At 54.0% G+C, this 18,118-nt stretch overlaps 1 protein-coding gene and 1 long non-coding RNA gene across 9 annotated transcripts in view; one reads left to right on the top strand and one right to left on the bottom strand.

Moving 5' to 3' along the window:
• DTNB (dystrobrevin beta) overlaps positions 1-2,124 on the top strand; it is a 114,372-nt gene extending 112,248 nt beyond the window's left edge. For all 8 annotated transcript variants that reach the window (XM_082217603.1, XM_082217609.1, XM_082217608.1 and 5 more), the window contains one exon: positions 572-2,124. The gene's annotated coding sequence lies outside the window, so the exon portion shown is untranslated. The remainder of the gene's footprint in view (positions 1-571) is intronic.
• The window catches only part of LOC309529773, a 405,398-nt gene that overhangs the window by 139,355 nt on the left and 247,925 nt on the right, over positions 1-18,118 (bottom strand). The window lies entirely within an intron of this gene.

Here is an 18,118-nt window from a genome sequence, read left to right as displayed (position 1 = left end):
CTGAGTGCAGGTGGTGTCCAAGCCATTGGTGATGAATTTGTCGTTTGATGTGGGGGACCCCTCAGTATTGGGAGTCCCGCCCTCCCTGTTCCTGGCGCTTAGCAGAAGGAGAGGCTCCCGGCTTCAGATCTTGGAAGCGTAGATGTGGAAGAGTCATCTTTGCTCTTAACTCCTGTGACCACCTAATCAATTCCAGCAGAGCTCCCTCCCGTCCCAAAGGGCTTCTCAGAGCTTTCCTTCTCCACCTGGAGCTGAAAAGGCCCCCGACTGTGGCTCTGCTCTGGAAGGGATCTCAGTTGCACGTAGGTTTCGAAGGACACGAACATGCCCTCCCCACAGTGCAATTGTCCCCTGGTTTGAAACCATCTTTGACGGCTCTTGGGTCTCTGCCAAGGAACCTCAGGGACTGTTGGAAGTGACATGAACAGGCAAGCCTGAGAAAATCCTCTGCGCTCTCAAACCAACCACAAGCCCCTCCAACTCCCAGGGCTCATTGCGGGGAGGGGGCTTTGGAGGGGCACTGGGTGGTCTCCTGCTCTGCCTCACTGGCTGCTCTGTGTCTTTGGCGCAGGTAAAGAGGCGCGAGCTCCTCTTCTCAAGACGTTTCCACATCCTTCCGACGAGGCATGCGCCAGCGACACATCTGCCATTGTCAAGTCGCGAGGACTGCAGGGAAGCCGCCTCTTTCCAACGGACCGCGTGGCAGCCTTCCTGGGGGGTGGGGAGGGCGGGGGCATCTCCTTTGATTTGCATGTCCTGTTTCCATCCGTCTCCCCCCGTGCTTAATTGGGCAGCACCTCATCTCAAGTAGAAGACGTTGTCGAGAGCCGCTTCCAGGCAGAGACCGGCCATGTCTCCCGCGAAGCATCCTCTTCCCTCCACGGCAGAGCGGTCGCCTCACCACCCACGGGCCGCCCCCCCCCCGCGTGGTCTCCAGAAGAAGCAGACTTCTTATTCCATGTGGCCGAGTTTCCTTGTGCAAAGTGTGGGCGGAATGCTCTGTTGCGGAATGCGGAAGCCCCTCTGGCCTTCCCCACATGCCATGGATGTCGGGTTCCCTGGGCTGTTGGCGGGTGCAGCTCACACAGGAGAGGCTGGGAGGCAAGTGAGACGGATGGCTCCCTGGGAGGTGGCCCGCAGGGCACAGCCCACACAAAGCCCACTGGGAAGAATGTGCCAGCATAGCCCCCCCCCCCTTATTTCAACAGTGGTTGCGCAGGGAGCATCCTGGAGAATTGTGCCCCATGTTTGAGGGACAGGATGGGCTCCCCCCGGAGTCCCCGAAGGTCTTGTGCCGGCTCCAGTGCCAAGAGGAGAGGAGTGGGGCGGAGGGAGAGGCCGCCCTGTGGGGAAGCTTCAGGTGGTGGGGCAGCAGCAGCGCAGCTCGCTCAGTTGAAGGGACCCACAAGGGGCATCTAGTCCACCCCCTGAATTGCAGGACTCATAAAAAGCAGCTGGTCTTTGAACGAAGAAGACCCACTTGGGTACTTGGCACCAGAAGCCAATCTCTCTACTGCTGGCTTTGTTTGGGGTTTGGAAAGTGGCTCTTGGTGGATGGGGCCAAAGGTGTAAATGGACGCGAGGGGGGGGGCAGCGAAGGAAGGCAGAGCAATAATCCAGTTGGCACAGAGTGAGCTGCCCGGTTGCCCTGGCTCTCTGGGGGTGAGGAGGCAAGGGGGTCCCTGCATGTCTCTCCATGTTCCAGAGATGGGGGGGGGGGGAAACAGCCATGTTTGCTGGCTATATAGTCCAACCAAAATATTGTGAATGGGCTGTCAAGCAAGGAAAGGAGTGATGATAACCAGCTGGGTTCTTTGCGAGAATCACAGAAGTGTCGAGTTGGGAGGGCCCTCCAAAGGGCATCTAGTGTAACCCCCTGCAGTGCAGCAAATGTAGCTAAAGCATCCCTGACCCAAAGGGCTCCTGGCCGTCCTTTGGTTTGGTGACGAGCCGCGTGTTGGTGACTCCGGCTGGTGAGGTGTCTGGGGAAGGAAGAGCTGCAAGGGAAGCATCTGGGCAAAGCACAAATCCCGGTTGGTGGTGCAGAAAAGTTCAGGCCTCAGCGTTCGAACGAGGGAGGCTGGGCTTGATCCGCCCCTTTGGGCTGGTTTGGGGGGGGCAGTTCTGCTTCAAATCCAATCCAAACTCCTTCTCTCCTCCCTGGGCATTGGAAGTGGTCTCTCTGATTGCAGAGAACTGTCTAGGGCGGCATTTCTTTGGTTCTCGTGAACGCAGAAGAAAGGAGGGGATTTGGAGCAGGGGTTTTTCCCGGGGCATTCTGACATGTTGCCAATCACAGGAAAGGCCTTGTTTGGCTCAGACCAGACACCCTCCACCTCGCTCAGCAGCCACCCAGAGGCAAAAGACAGCAAAGGAAACCCCCCAGCCCCATCCCTTGGCCGGCCACCTCCCCTCATTTCAGCCCGATTGTGTCCCTGCAATAGCCTTCCAAGGCAGCAGCTCAGAGGATTGTCACCAAAGCTCAATCCTCCCCCAGGTGAGGACCCCTCCTGTCGCTCTGGGCCCACCTTTGGACTGGCCCCAGGAGGAGCCCCCTCCTCTGCCCCCCATTACCCACTCCAAGACACCGGTCGGTGATGTCCGAAGTGGCGACCAAGGCCCTGTCTCTCAACTCTCCTGGGACTTCCTCTTCTGGGTTGCTGCCAGCCTGTGTGGAAAGTGACCTTCTATGCCGTGCTCCTTGGTCCCTTCCGCCCACCCCACCCCCCATGCCTTGAAAACTGCACATTTTAGCCTACCAAGTGGTCTGGCAGACGCTTCAGCCTGCCAGAGCCTGCTCTTAGTCTTCCTGAGAGTGGCAGGAGATGGAGAGGCAATCAGTGGCCATGGGGCTGCAGACCCCTCTCTGCCTCCCCAGCAGCTGCGGGCAAGGGGGAACGCTCCGAGGCCTCGGCTGGTCTCAGCCTGGCGGAAGCTCTGCGTGGGGCTGAGCCTGCACAGCCTCTCACTCATCTCTCGCTTCCCCTGAGACAGCTGGGGCTGCTTCTGGTTGTGGAAATCCCCCTGGCCGTGAGAAAAGGGGGCTGGGGAGGCGAGTGGGAGAAGGGGGCCGAGCCCTTCTCCCTGCAGGGGCTGTTGGGGAGAGGCCAGGAAGCTCCTGCAACCATCTTCTGCCTGTCACAGGAGCTGGAGCTCTGCCAGAGCTCCCTTGTCAGGCCTGCTGGGGGGGCCCAGCACCACCCCCCGCTCTGCCTGGACCTCGGAGGCTCCCCTGGCTTCTGCCTCTTCTCCAGGTGCAAAGCTTCTGCTCTTGCAGTTCAGGCAAAACAGCCTCCGGCTGCCGGGGTTCCAGCTTGGGCTAAAAGAGAGGGATTTGTCCCAGCCTGCCGGACGTCCCCACACCCGCCTTGGGACACCATCCTAAGATTGTTATTAATAATAACAGAATCGCAGGGCGGTGTACAATATAAAAACTCAAAAATATGTACCATAGTAGCAAGCAAAACCAATGCACGCACACACCAGTTTAAAAGGCTCCCTGCAGTCAATAAATAATGCTTCCAATTACCCGGAGGGGAGAGGGTTCTCCTACTCGTGAGTTTGTGGGTATCTAGTTTCCCACTGTGAGAGCAAGGTGCTGGCCGGATCCCTTTGCTCCAGCAGGCTCTCCTTGTGGTCTGAAAGGGGGGCTTGGACACGAACCCTTCGCTTGCTGCCGTCCCGTCGGCCGGGGCCTCCTTTGCAGGGGCTCCCCAAGGGCTCCCGCTGTCCCTGTGAGGTGGCTGCCTCCACCACCCGGGACTGCAGGCCTCACCGCTGCATTGCCAAGGCCTCCATGCCTTACTGTGGCTCAAAGTGGGGGTCCCAGAAGGCTCTCTGCGGCTGGTGGGCTCCATTCAGGATGGGTGGGCAGGATTGGTTTACGGTGTTGGCGGCCAGGCTGGCCGGCCATTATGACCCCCGTCCTTCTGCTCCTTGCCTTTCATTCCTCACACCAACAGCAACTCGTTTTTCCTTAAGCTCTGCAGGGCCACCTCTGGGCTCCTGGAAGCAACAGGGAAACACTGGATCATAGAATTGCAGAGTCGGGTCATCTAGCCCAACGCCCTGCAATGCGGGAACCTGTTTGCCCATTGTGAGGCTTGAACCCACAACTGTGAGATTCAGGATCAGGCTCTACAGACTGGGCTATTCTAGGGAAGGTGCCACGTGGGTGAAGGGAAGGAGGGGCTGCTTGTGTTTTCGTTCCACGTGGGTCAATGGCTCCCCCAATAGTCTTGCTTCTGGGGATCAGCAACAGAGCTGCTGTTTTTTGTGAGGGGTGGGTCAGCTGCCTGTTCATATCTTCCCACATCACGTCCCCCCGGAACTGCAATTGGACTCTGTCTCCAGCGGCATCTGTTGCCCCTGAATCTGACCTTCCCTCAGAACAAGCATCCATGTGCAAGGTCACGTCCTGGATCTTTTTCCGAAGCAGGGGTGGCAAATTGCCAGCCCCCTCCCAAGCCCCTGGAAACTGGGGGTGGTGGGCTTTGGGTGGGCTCCTGGGGAAGAAAGCGAAGCGTCTGAGCAGGGACCCCCTTGCCTTCTGCGTTTTCAAAGACCCGGCAGCCAGGGGGAGAAGGCCTTGGCAGGCAGACTTGGCCCCTATGCCAGCCCAGGGCCCCTGGTGCCAGCCTGCCCTTCGCCCGGGGGCTTTCATCACAGTGACTCGAGGCCTGGGGAGCTTTGCAAACAGGTGTGGGGAAGGTGACCGGAAAGGAAGTCGAGGCAGCGGGAGCTTAGAGGGCAGCAACTGTGCCAGGGCTCTGGGGCTGGGGTGGCCGAGAGGAGCTGCTGCTGCTGCTGCTGCTGCTGCCAGTTGTGCATGGACCCCCAGTCCCACCAGTCCAAGGTTGCCAGCTCCCAACCCCTCAGGCCTGTGCTCTGCAGATACCTGGCTAGTGAAAAGGAACGGTCTCATTTTGCAAAGCCTGCCAGAGGCCTCTGGATATTAGTTGCTGGAAATGGCAGGTGGGGAGAGGACACGGTCCGGCTTGTGGGCACCAGGTTGGCCACCGCGAGGGCCTGGGACGGGACGTGGCGATGATGTTGGAGGGGAGAAGGTGGCCGGGTGTTTCTGTGGAGCTGCAGGAGAGGCAGTGGGAGGGAGACCAGATGGGAGAGAGTTTCCTCCCAGCTGGGAAGCGGAGGCGAATCAGCCGGATGCCAAGTGGGGGCCGTGATAAGCAGAAAGCGACCAAGTGGGCCCAGGCCCCTGGTGCTTAAGGTGGGCATGTGCCTGATCTCAGGTGCTGCTTGCCACACTGGGTAGCCAGGGCTTGTGCCGTGCCGCTGGGGCTCCCCTGAGTTAGCCAGGCTGCGAGGGAGGGCTGTGCCCTCCCAGAGCTCTGAGTCCTGGCACCTGCTTCATGCCAGGATCTCAGTAGTGAGCCCATTGGAGAGGCCATGTGGGGTCTGTGTTTTCCAGCCCAGGCTAGATCTCAAGCGATCGCTAGGACTGCAACGGACGGCAGACGCTTCCTTCTCCGCACACCTGAATCTGTCTGGGAGCTAGTTGACGGCCAGTGTGAGGACCCTTGTAAGAATTCCAGTTTACAACCACTTCCCCGCTTCTCATGTCTGTGTGGCTGCCTGCCTGTGTGCGCGTGGGAGCACACACTTGAATGTACGGATGTGAATCCTGGGCATGAGTGTTTTCATTTTACAAAAAAAAGGTTGAAAGACCTGGGAGATTCTGTACATGTTGGGAACACGTCTAATTGCAAGCTGTAAACTGGAAGCCACGTTCTCTCATCTGCCAAATATTTAATAAAACGAGTCCCGTCCATCTCACTTGGTGTGTGCCCTGAATTTCCGGTGGGACCAGGCGGGTGATCTGAGCAAAACCCCAGGGGCACAAAGCCCCCTTTGCCTGCCCCTTCTTTGGCTGCTTCCGCTTGGGAAGAGGCCTCCGCAGGTGGGCAGGCACTGGCTTCCTGGTGCACCTTGCGCTGCCTGCGCTCCCTCCTTGCCTCTCCTCCTCCTCCTCCTCCTCTTCCCCTTTCTGGCTCCAGGCGCATCCTCTCCAGACCCCCGAAAAAGCCAAGGCCCAGAGCCCTGTTTGTCCTGGCCGGATAATGAGGGGACGCCACAAAGGTCCCCCGCCGTGTCATTGAGCCTGTGTGTGTCGGCACCTAATGAGGCTGGCGGCCGACTCGGAGGGTCAAGGGAGGCCTGGGCTCCTCCTGGGGCGCTGGGGTCAGCGGGGAGCAGGGAAGGTGAAGGGGTCAGGCTACCTCTGGAGATGGACAAATGGGGGTGGGGTATTAATTCTAGAGCCCCGTCTGGGCCGGGAGGAGGACAAAGGAGGAGAGGGGGCTGCCTGCCCTTCCTGCCACTGGTTGCCTTCCAGTCCTGGTGCGTCTGGGGCAGGGCGGGGAGAATGTAGGGACCTCTCCCCCCATGAGAGTAATTTTATAGGCATGTACTTTATACCCGGGGACGCGGGTGGCGCTGTGGGTTAAACCACAGAGCCTAGGACTTGCCGATCAGAAGGTCGGGTGTTCGAATCCCCGCGATGGGGTGAGCTCCCATTGCTCGGTCCCTGCTCCTGCCAAGCTAGCAGTTCGAAAGCACGTCAAAGTGCAAGTAGATAAACAGGTACCGCTCTGGCGGGAAGGTAAACGGCGTTTCCGTGTGCTGCTCTGGTTTGCCAGAAGCGGCTTAGTCATGCTGGCCACATGACCTGGAAGCTGTCTGCAGACAAACACTGGCTCCCTCGGCCACTAAAATGAGAGGAGCACGCAACCCCAGAGTCGTCCACGACTGGACCTAATGGTCAGGGGTCCCTTTACCTTTTTTTTACTTCATACCCAGTCAGACCAGTATAGCTCAGTATTGTCTACACTCTCCAGGAGTTGGGTCCCTCCCAGCCTGACCCAGAGGGCTGAACCCAGGACATTCTGCTTCAAGGTGTGTCCTCAGCTGCTGAGCTACAGCCCTTCCCGGCCAAGGCCTTGCACACCCAAATGCTTATCTCGGGACTCGCAAGGACGCTCAGGTGTTTGCCATGGGGGCCTCTGGGGGCCTGTGGTGTAGTGGCAAATCCTGACAGTGCTGGCACTCTTCACGCTGAGACCCAGGCAGAGGCTGCAACAGCGAGGGCTGGACCAATGCAGACATCATGGCCAGTTCCCCGCACCCTTCAACTCTACACCCCACACCTGATGAAGAGCTCTGGTGGACTCAGAAACTTGCTCACTACTTGCTCGCTATTGTTGTTGTTGCCCACCATCCCAATCTCTGAGCGATGCAGGATTCCAGAATTCCAGGGACTTGCCCAGGATTAATGTTTCCTTATGGTGCTGGAGGAGACTCTTTGAGAGTCCCATGGACTGCAAGAAGATCCACCCTCTCCATTCTGAAGGAAATCAGCCCTGAGTGCTCACTGGAAGGACAGATCCTGAAGCTGAGGCTCCAAGACTTTGGCCACCTCAGGAGAAGAGAAGACTCCCTGGAAAAGACCCTGATGTTGGGAAAGATGGAGGGCACAAGGAGAAGGGGAAGACAGAGGATGAGATGGTGGGACAGTGTTCTCGAAGCTGCCAGCATGAGTTTGACCAAACTGCGGGAGGCAGTGGAAGACAGAAGTGCCTGGCATGCTCTGGTCCAGGGGGTCACGAAGAGGCGGGACACGACTAAACGACTAAACAACAATGTTTCCTTTGGAAATGAGGCACAGCAGAGACAGCAGAGTCTTTATAATATTTGGTTTATTTACACATATACAACCTGAGTCTATGATGGAGGGCTTCACGGCCTCAACATCCCAAAAGGGTCTTCTTTCTCCCATAGCCACAGTCTTGGCTTCCAACAGAATTCAGATGTTGCTCTGACTCTCCAGCTTGCTGTTTTTCCTCTAGCTCACCTCACTGCTTACTCTCTGCTCTCAACTCTGGTTTGTCTGTTGAGGGCAGGGGCCCCACCCATTTGCCATCTCACACCCAGACCCTGAATCCCCATCACCTCACCAGGAAGCCAGCTTGGCTATTCCAGGAATTAGAAGGCTTGATTAGCTTTTAACACTTGCTGGATCCAGGGATTAGAGGGGGCTGGCATACACATAGCCAAACTCATAACACTATTAGAGTCAGTGTGGTGTAGTGGTTAAGAGCGATAGTCTCGTAATCTGGGGAACCGGGTTCGTGTCTCAGAGTGTTTGTTGTGGGGGAGGAAGGGAAAGGAGAATGTGAGCCACTTTGAGACTCCTTAAAGGGAGTGAAAGGCGGGATATCAAATCCAAACTCTTCTTCTTCTTCTTCTATTATTATCAACAACAACAACAACAACAATTTATATACCACTTTCATTCAAAGATCACAGGGCAGTTTGCAACATAAAAACACAAAATTCATAACATAATAATAAAAAAGACAACATCCCCCCCCCACATATTTTAAAGGTCATCAAGTGTTTGACAGCCAAAGGCCTGGTAGAAGAGGAATGCTTTTGTCTGGTGCCTAAAGGTGTATAATAAAGGTACCAACCAAGACTCCCTGGGGAGAGCATTCCACAGACAGGGAGCCAGTGTAGAAAAGGCCCTCCGGATGTGCCAGCCTCTGGACCTCTCGAGGAAGAGGCACACGAAGGAGGGTCTCGGAGGATGATTGCAAAGTCTGGGGTGGTTCATATGGAGAGAGGCAGTCGTTGAGGTGTTGTGGTCCTGAGCCATTCAAGGCTTTATGGGTCAAAACCAGCACTTTGGATCGGGCACAGAATCCAAACCAGTGCACCTGGTCCAGGATTGGTATAATATTCTCAAACTGTTTTGCCCTGGTGAGCAAAATGACACGTTGTGACTTTTGGGTTGGACTCTGGGATTTTTCAAAATTGAAGTGGCACCTCAACCCTTGGCAGGGGGGGGAGTGTGTCTCCAGGGTTTGGCCACTTCTGTGGCTTCTCTGATGTCCACATGTAGCATCCACTTCACCACCCAACAGGCAGAGGGGACCAGGGGTCTGGCCCTGGTGAAGACGGGCCATGAGATGCCAGGAGGCGCCCACCAACCGCGGCCCATCTCCCCTGCCCCACCTCTCCCACTACTGCCCACTCCAGCCTTCCTCGGCGTGGCTCCGTTTGGGACTCCAGCCTCAATCAGCCAGATGGGTTTGGGAAGCACGTTGAGACTTTGCCTGGCAGCCACTGGCAAAGATTGAGAGTTTTTTAAGCAGGAAATGCTCTTGCTGGGCTTTGAAGCTGTTGAATGCCAGTGGTAGGAAACCACATGAATTTGTCTCATCCTCTTTTCAAGCTATTCCTGCCTCCTCCAGCAGTGAGTTCCACAGTTTAACTATGCACTTAATAAAGAAGGACTTCCAAAGGCAACGGGAAGCTGTGTGAGGGGGTCCAGCAGGCTGTTATGATCTGGCAGGGCCCTGCCGTTGGGCCACGGGACATGCCTGCTGCCTCTGAAAGGAGGATGCCGCCAAGAGCCAGGTTGGGTCAGCAAGTGGAAACTGTTGATCCCAGCCATGTCTGAAGCAGCCGTCCCTGGTGGACCCCTTTTGGGAGAGGAGCCCCCCTGCTTGGGCTGGTGGTCTTGCTGTTTACAAATGCCCAGGAAGAGCTGCTTTGAGGCTTCCTCTGTCCCGGATGCTTTAGCTGGGATTCCTGCATTGCAGGGGGTTGGACTAGATGACCGCTGGGGTCCCTTCCAGCTCTATCCTGCCCAGCTTTTGCCTTTTGGAGATGGCTGTAACTGCAGCCACAGGGAGCCCAAGGACTTTGTGCTACAGGCCCAGGTGGCTGTTTGGGTAGGATCGCTGCCGGCAGAGTCCAGCTATGCTGCCGGCGGAGTCCAGCACAGTGGAGCTATTACCTGTCATTAGCAGCCCTGGGAAGCAGGCAACGGCCTGGCGGTCCCCCTGGCCTGTTGGGGCCAGGAACAGCAGGCCAGCAAATGGGGAGGTCAAAGGGCAACCTGCCGCTAATCTGAGCGGATTTGGTGGCGGCGGCTCCGGGGTCAAAGGTCAGAAAGGGCAGCTCCGCGTGGTGCCAGCTCCGCCTGGGCTGGGGCACGAGGGGCTTTGCCCCACGACTGAGCCGGGATGCCCATGGATTTGCCGTGCCAAATTTGGCTCTGCAGTCCCCTTTCCTGGCACTTTGCGTCTGCTGGCGACTGATGCCCTGGGCGTCTCAGCACAGGCCAACCATGCAGAAGCGGAGAGCTCCCATTAGTTAGTTGGCTTAAAGGTGTGTTGGTTTATGATGTTGCTTTAATGCCTTTCTCCCATTGTACGTTTCCGAGCACAATTCAAAGTCTTGGTGTTGACTTTGAAACCCTAAACGGCCTTGGTCCAGTAGACCTGAAGGAGCGTCTCCACCCCCATCGTTCTGCCTGGACACTGAGGTCCAGCTCCGAGGGCCTTCTGGCGGTTCCCTCATTGCGAGAAGTGAAGCTACAGGGAACCAGGCAGAGGGCCTTCTCGGTGGTGGCGCCCGCCCTGTGGAACGCCCTCCCATCAAGGAATGTCAAGGAAATAAACAACTATCTGACTTTTAGGAGGCATCTGAAGGCAGCCCTGTTTAGGATAGCTTTTGATGTTTTGTTGTGTTTTTAATATTATGTTGGGAGCCGCCCAGATATTATTATTATTATTATTATTATTATTATTAAGAACTGTGGAGTCGAAAGGCACCCCAAGGGTCATCTAGCCAAGCCCCCCTGCAGTGCAGGAATTGCATTTTTTTTTTAAAAAATTATTAAGTTCAAATTAGAAAACATACATATTTACAACAAAATAAAATACAAAGGAAAAAGAAAATACATATAACCAAGGGAAAAAATTAGAGAATACTTTGCCTCTTTTCAAATTTACAGTTGTTTATACCTCTCTAAAATGCTATTCACAATAAAGGAGTGAAATGAAAGATAAGATATCAGAAAATGGAAAAAAGAACAAAGAAAAAATAAAGAAGTAAAAGAAAAGGATCATAGGTGAAAATTTTAAAAAGTAGATAAGTGTTCACTATATATAACCATTTCCCCATCTATATTTGTATTCAATTGTATAATTTCATCTTGTCGTTTTTTAAAAGACTTCCACCGTTTACCTCACGCGTTTTTAATAATCCGTTCGTCAGATCCTCTGTTCTTCATATTTTCCGTTTGGATTTCCTTAATGTCTCACTTTGTATTTTTTATATTATGCACAAGATTATTCTAAACACAACCAGATTTTTATAGTTGAGCCCTGGTTTTGTAAATAATCATTTAAGAACTCCCATTGCTTCATAACCATAGTTTTGGATTTTCTCCTTATTATATCCGTCAGTTTTGCTAGTTCCAGGTACTCGCAAAGTTTCCCCAACCAGGAATTGCAATTAAATCATCCCTGGCAGGAGGCGCTGAAGGCGGCAGCAGATGCCGGGTGAGGGGAAACAGGGGCAGCAACTGCCTTCCAAGGTCTCTTGCACCTGAGCCAACATCCCTTGCCTGGATCCCTCCAGGTGTGCAGAACAAGAACAAGGGCACAGGTGAGAATTAGGAACCTGTCTTCTCCATCTTGCTGAGTTTGGCTGGCAGCAGTGGCTCTTTGGGGTTCCAGGCAGGAGTCCCTCCCAGCCCTACCCGGAGAGGCCAACAGGATTTGAACCCGGGACCCTCTGCAGGCCAGGCAGATGCTCTTCCAGTGAGCTACAGCCTTTCCCCAAAATGGTCTCCTAAGACAACCTCCTGCAGGTGTTGAATTCTCCACTTTCACCAGCCTGATTTATTCCAACTTATTTATTATCCAATTCCCTACTTGCCTCTCGCCATGAGGTCCCAGGGGCTTGTTATAACAATATAAAAACACAACATTGCAACTGGTTAAAACAATCTGCAGTCAGAAAACTAGGGTGGGCACTGATCTCTGTTTGCCGCCTCCCCTCCCCTTCGGACCACCTTTTTCAAAGTGGTTGTGTGAATCAGGAAAAGGGGTGCAGAATCCAGCTGAGGAAAGTGGGGTGAGCGAGGTCAGGGGGGAAAGCAGGAGCCCCCCGAAGTCTCCCTGAATGTTCCAGCTGGGAGAGGACCCCCCAGCTGAGCCTGACTGGGCCGAGGTGGAGAAATTGGGTGGCAGGGCTGGGCCAGGGGGCCTGAGGAGGGTCTTGAGGTGAGTGCCCCTTGTGCCAGCCTCTCCTCTTCCTGAGAAGAGGAACTTGTGGGCATCCCATGAAGCTGAACGATGGAAGTGGACTATGCAGAATTAGATAAACTAACAGGAAGGATTTGAAACCTGCGGGACCAGAGATGAGTGGAGTAAATTTATGGACTATTTGAAAAGTAATTGTGATGAACAGATCACGCCAGTAGGTTTGCAAGAAGTTTGGTAAGGTGAAATATTTGGTATATTGCAAAAAAGACAACGAGGAGAATTTTTAGTTAAAGATAATTAAAGGTAATATGAAATTAAGAAATGCATAATAAGTGATAAGGACGGAAAATCATCGGAGGTGTTGACGGAAGTCCAAAAAATATTGTATAAGATGTGAAGCTTTGTTGTATGAATGTTAATTAATATGTTAAAAACTAATAAAAATTTGTGTGTGTGCGTGTGTGTGTATAAAAGCTGAATGATGGAAGATTTGGGACAGAGAAAAGGAAGTCCTTGATCATGCAGCACATTGCCTGCGGAACTCCCTCCCACAGGAGACAGCGAGGGCCACCAACTTGGGTGCGTTTAAAGAGAATGAGGCCAATTCATGGAAAAGGAGCGATGGCTCTGCTCTGGCTCCAGGTCAGAGGCAGCAATGCAACGCTTCTGAATCCCAGTTGCAGGAGGGGAAATGGCTCTTGGGTTCGAATCCTGCTTGCTGGTGTTTGAACAGGAGGCTGGACAGGATGGGCGACTGGCCTGATCCTGCAGGCTGGTCTTAGGTTCCTCCTCCTCCTCCCAGGAGTGCCTGCTCCTTCCCTCCCTCCCCTCACCCCCCCTTCCGGGGCTTCCTCACCCCCCCCCCCTGTTTATTCTGTGTGTGCAAATGTTTTCACACCTCATTAGTTTGGTGCTTAAACCCAATTACCCCCAACCCAAAGGAGCAGGGATGAGCCCCTATTGAAGACCCCAGCAGATGGCCCCTTCCCCAAAGGGAGCTTAATGACCCCACAAGGTCCCCTGGGGGCTCACTCTCTTGCCAGCAGGAAGAGGGAGGGAGGGGGGCATCCTTCCCCTCGCTGGGTCATTTAACCCTTCGCAGGGAGGGCACCGCAATCAATGGCAAAGGGGAGCCGGGAGGGGGGCATGTCAGAGGGCGCAGGCGGAGCGCGAGGCCAGAGCCCGGGCACACCCAGATCCTCTCTTCTAGGGGCAAAATCGCCACGCTGCCAATCTGGTCTGGCAGGAGCCCAGTTGGAAGGGGGGTGTAGTGTGGATGCAGGATCTCCTCTGCCTGGGGCACCGACTGGGGGGGTCTGTGCCCCCACCCCAGTATTCTTTCTTTCTTTCTTTCTTTCTTTCTTTCTTTCTTTCTTTCTTTCTGCTTTTTATTGGTGTTTCATTAATGTTGTTGTTTAGTCGTTTAGTCGTGTCCGCCTCTTCGTGACCCCCTGGACCAGAGCACGCCAGGCACTCCTGTCTTCCACTGCCTCCCGCAGTTTGGTCAAACTCATGCTGGTAGCTTTGAGAACACTGTCCCACCATCTAGTCCTCTGTCGTCCCCTTCTCCTTGTGCCCTCCATCTTTCCCAACATCAGGGTCTTTTCCAGGGAGTCTTCTCTTCTCAGGAGGTGGCCAAAGTCTTGGAGCCTCAGCTTCAGGATCTGTCCTTCCAGTGAGCACTCAGGGCTGATTTCCTTCAGAATGGAGAGGTTGGATCTTCTTGCAGTCCATGGGACTCTCAAGAGTCTCCTCCAGCACCAGAATTCAAAAAAAGTTTCATTTAATACAAACAAACAAAATACAGTAAAATTCAGCAGTCATTTACCCACAGTCATTTACGCACTGACTGACTTCCCTCCCTTCAACAGGTTTTGTCAGTTACTTTTCCGGTTTCTTACTGCATCCAATCCCATCTACATCGTAAGATTTATTTCAGTCCTGCCAGAGTCTTCAAATTTCTACAGTTATTATTTATGTACTCTATAAATTTACTCCAATCTTTTTGGAATTTTGCTTCCTCCTGATTTCGGATTCTACAGGTCAGTTTTGCTATTCTGCATAATCCACCCTCTTCGTCTGGTACTTTCCATTTTGGGGCTCACAAAGTTCTGGCAGCAGTTGTAGCAGACATAAATAACCTTTGAACTGCTTTTTCTATTTCCTCTCCCATCAAGCCTAGCAAGAAAGCTTCCGGCTTTTTCGGGAAAGTGTATTTAAATATCTTTTTCAATACATTATAAATCTGTTCCCAAAACTGTTTCATGTCCACCCCCAGTATTCTGCCTTCAACGGGGCACTGACTGGACCCATCTCCACTCAGGGTACCCCTTTGTTTGCAATGCCAACCAACAGAAAACCCACCTGGGCCAGGCTGTTCAAATCCATATCAAGCGCTGATCCCACAGATGTGGGCCTCTCCCTTCTGCCCATTTCTCCTAGAACCATAGAATTGTAGAGCTGGAAGGGACCCCCAAAGCCCATCTAGTCTGACCCCTTGCAATGCTGGGGCCACGCTCAAGGAACCCTGACAGGTGGCCCTCCAACCCCCCTTAAAAACTACCAAGGGAGACCCCCTTTGTAGGGTGATGGGATGAGAGTCCTCCACCTTCCAACCAGAGATGAATTTGTGGAAGAGACTCCCCCCCCAGGGCACTCCAGTCCAACCCCCTGCAATGTGGGAATCGGTAATCGAAAGTAGGTGAAGGCCCCCCTCCCCACAGAGGGGGGAAACAATTGCCTAATGCCTTTTGACACCAGAGGTCAGGGGTCACAGTCAAGAGCTGCCCCCAACAGAGGTGGTGACCTTTCCTAGGGGCTGGACCCTGGCTCCCTGTGTCTTGAAGCTGGGGCTCTGCTGATGCCCCCCCCCCCAGCACTGAGGATGAAGAGCGTGCCTAGTCCTGGGTGGGTGGTGGTGGGCTCTGCCCCCTGCCGGGTGGCATCTGCTGCCTGCCCACCCCTCCTCTTCCTCCCCACCTCTCTGCATTGGGAACCCCTGACCTCCCAGCCTCCCTTAGAGATGCCCCCCTGCCCCTTTTAATCCCACCCCCCTCGCGGTGGTGCCAACAGGAGTTTTCTCTCTCTCTCTGGCCCCCGTGTTGGGTACCTAAAGGGAGGAAGAATCTGTGGCCTCCTCTGAGACTTCTTTCCCAGAAGATGCCCCCCCCAGGCTCCCTCCTTGCTTCCCTTCACCTTCTCTGCCGGAAGAGGGTCTCCTCTCTGTTTACTGAGCTTGTTTTTACGCCACAGAATACGTCTCCTATTTACCAGAGGCACCTGTTGACCTTCCTTCTGTGAGAGCAGAAGCCTGCCTTCAGGTGTAGAGACAAAGTGAACTGATCCATCTTTTCTCTCTTTCTTTTTTGGGGAAAATGTTCTTTGGTTTTATATAAAAGTTATACACAACAAACATAACATTTCCAAAAATAAAAAGCGGTTCTTTTGAACCTTGAGACGTCCTTCCTTCTTTCTGTGGCTTCTACTTCTATATTTTGTTCCTGCATCTTTTAATGTAATCTATCTATTATATAATCATGGTTTCCAAAGTTCATGTTATTTTACAAGTGTCTTTGTATTCCTGCCAATGATTTCAAATGTTTACAGTGCTTCTCTCAAATGTGTTAAAAAATTATTCCAGCCTTTTAGAAATACTTGATCTTCCCGGTTCCTGATCTTTCCCGTCAGTCTTGCCATTTCGGCATATTCCATCTGCTTGGTCTGACGCTCTTCTCTGGTCAGTACTTTTTCTTCTTTCCATCTCTGGGGTAGGATTCATCTACTGTCATACCTCATGTTGTGTCCACTTCAGGTTGCGTTTTTTCGGGTTGCTGACTGCCGAAACCGGGAAATACCGGAATGGGTTACTTCCACGTTCGGCAGTCGCGCATGCTCAGAAGCGCTAAATCGCGCTTTGCACCTGCGCATGTGGAGACACGGGTTGTGAACGCTGCAGGTTGCAAACGTGCCTCCCGCATGGATCACATTCACAACCCGAGCGTCCACTGTATTTTCTCAGCGGCAAGAAAGACCCTGAGTGACTTCTTTGTGACTCTGGGCTCCCTCCCAGTGCAGTGGTACCTCGGGTTACAAACACTTCAGGTTACAAACACTTCGGGTTGCAAACTCTCCTAACCCAGAAGTAGTTACCTCAGGTTGAGAACTTTGCCCCAGGATGAGAACGGAAATCGTGTGCTGGCAGCACGGCAGCAGCGGGAGGCCCCATTAGCTAAAGTGGTACCTCAGGTTAAGAACAGTTTCAGGTTAAGAACGGACCTCCAGAACAAATTAAGTTTGTAACCAGAGGTACCACTGTACAGTGGTACCTCTGGTTGCGAACGGGATCCGTTCCAGAGGCCCGTTCGCAACATGAGCAGAACGCACTGCACGTGAGCGAGTCGCGATTCACCGCTTCTGCGCATGCTCGTGATGTCATGTTGCGCGTCTACGCATGCGCAAGCGGCGAAACCCGGAAGTAACCCTTTCCAGTACTTCCGGGTCGCCGTGGGACGCAACCTGAAAATGCTCAACCTGAAGCAAACGTAACATGAGGTGTGACTGTATGTTCTCCCCCCTCCCCAAACCCTGGGCACCCAGGACTTGCTCCCCTCCCCTCGCCCATCCCTCTGCCTTGCTCTGGGCGACAGTCAGCTTGCAGGTGGCACCAGCAGAACATCCTGCCCGCATTCTCTGCCCCCATCCCAGCTAGTGGCCCCAAGTCCCACTCCTCCCAAAATGTCACCATGGCCACTTGCCGAATCTCATGTCCAGGGCGAGACCCCGTGCTCTAATAAGGGAGAGGGGGAAAAGGGGTGTCTGGGGACCCCCAATATAATACAGAGGGCATCAAGGGCTGCTGCCAACTCTCCTGGCTTAGAGGGAGTCCTATGTTGGCTTCCCCACCATGCCCAGTAATTGGTCAGACATTCAGAGCGCCGCCTGGCTGCCCCTTCGCCCCTGACATGCCATGCAGAGCATGACAGCCCCCCAGTGCCCTCTGGGACCCAGGTCAGCGCTAATGAGCCTCCTCCTTGTCCGCCCCATTCAGGGCCAGGCCTTGTGGCGTCTGCTCCCTGGGCTCCCATCCATCACCATAAAATGAATTCTCCCTTCACTTTCAGGCTGTGCGGGTGACCTGCCCGCCTCCCTTTCCCACCAGGGACCCTCCCTCCTGGCGCAGCCCATTAATGATTGATGGCGCAGGAATGCAGCCTCCGGGTTATGGGGCTAAACTGTCGGGCAAACGCAGGGCCTCTGGGAAGTCATCCCACAGCAAAGCGGGGCTGGGCTTGGGCGGGGTGTGGGGGGGGGAGTGGGGAGGGCCAGGCCTCCTGAGAGGCATCAGAGCTGAGATAATACATGCAGAGCTAGCAAAAGGGCCACTCAGCTAGCAGGCCCCTGTCTCTTCCCAAGTCCAAGACGGTTTTTGCAAGAGAGGTTCAAAAAAGGCCCTGCTCCCCTTTGGCTCAAAGAAATGCTCTGAAAAGCTTCCACTGCCGTCCTGCGGTTTCCAGATGTGCTGGTTTTCTGACCATGGAGGCAGAGCAGAGACACTGATATCCTTCTCCTCCATGAATTTGTCTTTTAAAGCTATCCAGGTTGGTGGCCATGTGGGAGGGAGTTCCACAGCTGAACTATGCATTCGTGACGAAGGACTTTCATTCATCTCTCTCGAATCTTCACTGAAGGTCTGCATGTCCCAGCGTTTTTGAGCCAGGGAGGCTGCATCTGGTGCTCTCAGGTCCGGTCCGTTTCCCCTGCTCCAAAAACAGTGGCTGCCTCGTTCTGAGCCCAGGGGCAGCAAAAGCTGCGTTCAGAGAACTCCAGCTCCATCTTCATGCCTCCCGGAAAGAGGGGCTGATGTCACAGCTGCCCACAAATGTCATCCTTTGATCCCCTTCCTCCTCCTGTGTGGGCACTTCAAGGCAGTTTCTTAAAGGCTAACCATGCGCTATGTGCCAGCATGTGTCACCGAGTCTCCCACGCCTTTATTTTTGGGTAAGAAAAGCTGCTTGGAGAGCCTCCCTGTCCCCCCCCCC

This window comes from Podarcis vaucheri (assembly GCF_965113315.1).
Source record: "Podarcis vaucheri genome assembly, chromosome: 3".
In the NCBI taxonomy this organism is placed as follows: Eukaryota; Metazoa; Chordata; class Lepidosauria; order Squamata; family Lacertidae; genus Podarcis; species Podarcis vaucheri.
This window is presented reverse-complemented; position numbering and strand designations above follow the sequence as displayed.